Here is a 6000-nt window from a genome sequence, read left to right as displayed (position 1 = left end):
TCGGCATGGACCAGGCCGTATGGACCCAAACAATGATTGATAATTTTTTACCCCTAGGGGGGGCCCAATATTACCTCTCGTTCTAACCGGAGTCTGAATACTCCAATCGTAGTGTGTAGCCAGCAGTAAAAAAAGGAAGAAAAAAGAGCAAAAAACCTATTATAACCACAGCCGACCTTCTTCCCCTCGGATACGAGATGCAATCCCACGCGCAAACAGGTTGGCTCAAATTGGAGCTACTGTGAAAAACGCCTTCAGCGCTACACTGATATCAAAGACATGACGCACATCACACCCCAAAAGTGAGTGTGGCATCCGCATGAGAGCAGTGCACCCCGTCTCGGGACGTGGGTCTCCAAGCTTTTCATGGAGACCGATTTAAAGGAATTTACCTCTATTTCCCCCATTGGACCCGCTCCTACTGCCCCCGTCGGGATTAGAGCCAATATGTATACATGCTCATGTCCCATTCCACCAAGGATGTTTGTGGCTAAATGTGGTTACATTCCATTTCCGAACTCTAGGACATTGTAATAGTGATTTATTTAGGATTTTCCTCTATTTCCCCTATTGGGCACCCGCCACTTCTTGCCCCTGGGGGACCTCAGCAGCATAACTTTTTTAAAAGGTTCTGGTTCCCCTTCCCCACTCAAAGATACTTTGTGGCCAAAATTTGGTAACATTTCATTCTGATCTCTAGGACTTGTAGCGGATATTTTCACGGATTTAACTATATTGTATATTTTCCCTATTGGGCCCCGACCATCATGCACCCTTGGGGCGAGAGACCATAATTTTTTACATGTTCTGTGACCCTTCCCCCAAGGCTGTTTGTGGACAAATTGAGTTACTATCCATGTTAGAAACTATATGGACTAGTAGCAGATTTAATGGATTTACCTCTATTTCCCTATTGGCACCCGCCCCTCTTGCCCCCGGGGGACCCAGAGCCCAAAAATTTATTCAAACTCTGTTCCACCCTTCCCCTAGGATATTTGGTGGCCAAATTTGGTTACAATCAATGTAGAACTCTCTTGACTATCAGCGATTTTTTAAAGGAATCTTAGAGTACCCTCTATTTTCCACCTATTTCGAGTCACCCGCCACCTTCTGCCCCTAGGGGAGATCATGAGCCAAAAATTTATACAAGTTTGTGTGTTCCCCTTCACTGAAGGATGTTTGTGGCCCAAATTTGGTTACAAACCATGCTGAACTCTAGGACAAAGTAGCGATTTATAGGATATTTACTCTATTTCACCCTACTTGGGCCCTCCGCCCCTTCCTTGCCTTCGGGGGAATCAGAGCCAAAATTTATGACAAGTTATGGTTTCCCATTCCCCAAGGATGGTTTGTGACCCAAATTTGGTTTACAATTCAATGTTTAGCAACTCTATGACTAGTAGCGATTTAAGGATTTTACCTCCTATGTTACCCTATTGCGGTCCCACGCAAACCTTCATGCCTTAGGGGGACGCAGAGCACAAATATTTATACATTTTCTGTTTCCCCATTCCCAATGGATGTTTGTGACCATAATTTGGTAACAATCAATGTAGAACTCCTGATGACTTAGTAGCGATTTAAGGGATTTTACCCTCTATTTACCCTATTGCGGCCACGCCCTTCTGCCCCACGGGGGGTCAGAGCTAAAATTTTTTACAAAGTTCTGTTTCCCTTTGACCCATGGATTGTTTGTGGGCAAATTTGGTTTTAGTTACAATTCCTGTTGTAACTCTTTGACTACGACTCGATTTAAAGGTAGGAATTGTAGACGGACGGTCGGGACGACGGGGACGCCGCGCACATGAACATAAGCTCACCCGGCCATTCGGGCCAGTGTGAGCTAAAAAAATTATATTTTTAAGTATTCATAGCTCTGCCAATCGCACTTCAAAGTAAACATACTTAACTAATCTAATGTCTCTCTTCTACCAGATGCTCTCTCTCTCTTTTTCTGTCTTCCTTTTTCTCTTTCTTACCTACCTTCTTTCTTTCCATAAAGTCAATACCATTATATAGGTAACATCATATTTACTTAATTTTAAATGCTTGCATTTGGTATTTTATTTTTTATTTTTTTGTAATAAATTGTATGTATTATAGTTTTCAACACTTTGAAATCATAATAAATTACATGCATCTTCAATAACTTGTTTGTTTGACTTAATTAACGTCCTATTAACAGGCTATGGTCATGTAAGGACGGCCTCCCATGTATGACGGTGATTCGTTGTTGCGTGTATGTTGTGCGAGGTGCGTGGTTTGTTTTGGTGATGACTGCGGTATATTCAATGTAGTGGTCTTCTTATTTAGTGGAACTGTTGCCCTTTTTATACTGCTTATATCACTGAAGCATGCCGACGAAGACACCTTACAATAACAATCCCCACAACCAGGTCACATTTATACTGACAACGCGGGCCATACCCAGTCGTACCCACTCCCTATTATGCTGAGCGCTTAAGCTGGAGTAGAAACTACCACCTGTATTTGACCTTTGAGTGTGTCTCGACCAGGGGTCAGAAACCCAGGAGCCTTCCTCACAGGTGCGATACGCAATAACTCAAAGCGATCCTTCTTCCTAACTATCTTTCCTATAGTTAGCTGAGGAAGAAGAGACAATAGATTAAAATTCCTAAATTTAGGGACGCCATTTCACGATCATTGCAAATAAGATGCTGCAGGTACAATGCTATATCCCTTACCTGCACGTGCCTCATTTTAATGCTATAGTTTTACTCACAAATTGTAAGCGCTTATGGCTTTTGTTGTGGTTGTTTATCTCAGGAGTGTCACAACCTCATAGATGTTAAAAGAACCAACGGTTAGTGCACCCTACAAACTGTATCAATAATATGAAAGCTAGGGTTATGGAACTGATGCATTTTTTCTTATTTGGATCGATGGTATGGGTAGTTTACAGCCTCACCTTTTTATAAAGGAGCTTTAATTAAATAGGAAATCTTTCTCAAAAAAGATTGGATATGCACTGAATTGTTTATATATAGATATATTGTTCTTTAGGTTTTTCTTTTTGTGATAGGCCCAGTTCATTTACATGAAACCAAATGGTCAGATTTATTAAATTAACGATCTTTATTGTATTGCTTCGGAAATTTATATATTCATGATTCTAAGATGGAAGTTCTCGCAGTAGAAAACTTGATGTATCACCTAATGGAATGCACAGTTTCCAGGTATATCCGAAAACTTACAAGTTTGTCTTGTTCCTTGAAGTATCACAACTTGGCATGCACGATGGACGTAATTTCCGTGATATTTCTGTGACCCACCTCTCACTTTGTTTTATTCAAATAAGACCTGATGCACTCTAGTTTCGATATTGAATATTTAATTATTATCTTTTGTATTTCCTTATAGCTGTTCAAGGAATTTTGGAGGATCCAAATCTTGCAGGGACAAATATTGTAGACGTGATAGATCAACATCAGACTGGATGTTCAAGTTACTAGGGTACTGGGAAGCAGTGTTGCAATGTTTGTAATGGGTTCCATGGTCTCAGCTTGTCCAAACAAAAGGCTGATAACATTAAAGGACAAAAATCTACCGTATGGTTTGTCCCTACTTGTAAGCACCGTTTCATGCAGGTGCTCTTGCCAACTGGTATGTTTGTGCTTCTGTTTTGTTTTTATAACCAAAGTACGATAATTTTCAAATTTTTCAAAACAGGAAATCCCATAAATATCTTGGTTCCGAAACAGTCTACTGTTGGGATGGGAAGTGCTGTTTGAGAAATTCTTAATTGTAATCCATTCCAGTTCATGTGTTTGTTTGTTTCGTTTGATTTAATTTAAAACGTCCTCAGCTTTTTGTTGCAGATGCTCATGGTCAATGTAAGGACGGCTACCTCCATGTCCATGTGTATCCGGAAACAACAATGCGGAATGTTGACTAGTTAGAGGTTGTCTGCTAAACGAGCAAGATAAAGTAAGTTCATGGATATTCCTGCTAAAGTTATATTTTGATAACACTCTTGAAAGGGACATACATTGGATTTTGATTGGAAGTTTCATTTTGATTCAGGTTTCTTGAACTCTTTGATATGTGCTGATTTTGACATACATAGTCGTATCTTTAGATTATCTGAGATAGTCTCACAAGCTTTGCAAATGTCTTTTCAGCATAATAGAAATTCTGAACAGTCTAATTAAAAAGCTAATATTTCAATGACATATTTAACGTCTCTTCTCATTTTCATCTTTTAAAAGCATGTATGATGGCAAGCATATTTTTTTCACGTTCTTATTAAAGTAATTTCTTGTACAATCTGTAATTATGGGTTCGTTAAGGATTTTAAAATATTATGCAAAACTCTTCGAAATATGATATATTCACAAATTATTGAGTTGATGTACTGTTATACGACTTTATACAGGGGCCGCAGTGGCCGATTGTTTAATGTGTTCCAACTGCAACCTTTTCAGACAGTACTGGCAGCCCTGCGAAAATACTGAACTTCAGCTTGGCTGATGACACCGATGCCATTTTGGCATCACTTAACTGTGATATATTTGCAAGATTCATTGTGCATTGCAAGTCTCTGATGATAAGATATTTCATTCTGGAAAGCAGGAAGATTATCCTCACTGAAAACAGCAGGATCCATTTAGGGACACCTATAGAGGTGTCTCCAGAGATTGACAGGTAGGCCGTGGAGTTGATATGTCGTCCGTCACCAACAAAGTCCTTGAGGGAGGTCAAGAACATGCCAACATCAAAACTAGTAACTGTCACAGGACAGGTAACTAAGGTAAATAATGTTTCTGATGCTTAGGTTGGAAAGTATTCTTTTCTCTATATACCCAGCTGGAGGTTTTGTTTTAACAGTATAAGTGGTGGCTGTTTCATTGCTATGAATTATAATTAAACAGCATATAAAATATGGAATTAATTTCTATTTCCAGACTAAAAACTTAAATAAGATGCATCTTAAGTTTTCATATTTCACATTAAATTTAACCTGAACAAACACTGTTTATTGTTTTAATAAGCCAACAAATGTTGGAACTTCAACCCTAAAAATTATGTTGTAGTCCCAATTTTGTTAAGTATATCTAATTGTGGAATTGTGCACATGTTGCATAATATCAAATACATGGCTGAATTATGAGTATGTGTCCCAGTATATTGTGTCACACTTAACAATCCTCATTTCTGTTTCCTTTTTAACTTTCAGGATGAATGCTTTCGTCACGTAAAAGTGGGAACTGATAGTACCCCAATCCACACTTTCACATTGGCTGATGGAGATGAGGAGTTGAGCGTGTCCTTGTGGCGGGAATTGTCCAGCTTCCCAATCCAAGTTGGCCAATACATAACTATTTCAAGTTGCTTAACTGGACAATGGCAGAATAAGGTGCAATTGAATTCAACGAGGAACACTGTTGTTACGGTATGGTGATATACTCAGATGTCTTTATATGACACATAATAAGCTTTTATTTAGATGTCTTATTAAGGATATCCCTGATGACAATATATCATTTAGTTTACTCTTGATATTAACTATTGTTAAGATATGTTGTTATTTACTTGAACTACAAACTTGATACACATAGACAAAATGTAAATATCTATGTGATGTTGCCAGAGATTTACATATTGTATATATATATATATATACAAAAATGTTTATATATATTTATATAACTTGATAAAACAATTAAACAGGCAAAACAATAGATTTTTTCCTCTTTTCTTTTAAATATAATGTGTAGTTGCCAAACCAATATGAGTGAAGTTATGAAGTTTGGTTCTTTAATTAACGTCCTATTAACAGCTATGGTCATGCAAGGACGGCCTCCCATGTATGTGGTGCGCTGCGTGTATGTTGTGCGAGGTGCGTGTTCTGGGAGACTGCGGTATATTCATGTTGTGTCCTCTTGTATAGTGGAACTATTGCCCTTTTTATAGTGCTATATCACTGAAGCATGCCGCCGAAGACACCAAGCAACACACCCCACCCGGTCACATTATACT

Source organism: Argopecten irradians, unplaced genomic scaffold (genome assembly GCF_041381155.1).
Source record: "Argopecten irradians isolate NY unplaced genomic scaffold, Ai_NY scaffold_0417, whole genome shotgun sequence".
Taxonomy (NCBI): Eukaryota; Metazoa; Mollusca; class Bivalvia; order Pectinida; family Pectinidae; genus Argopecten; species Argopecten irradians.
The sequence above is the reverse complement of the archived record's forward strand: the minus strand, read 5'-3'. Positions refer to the sequence as shown.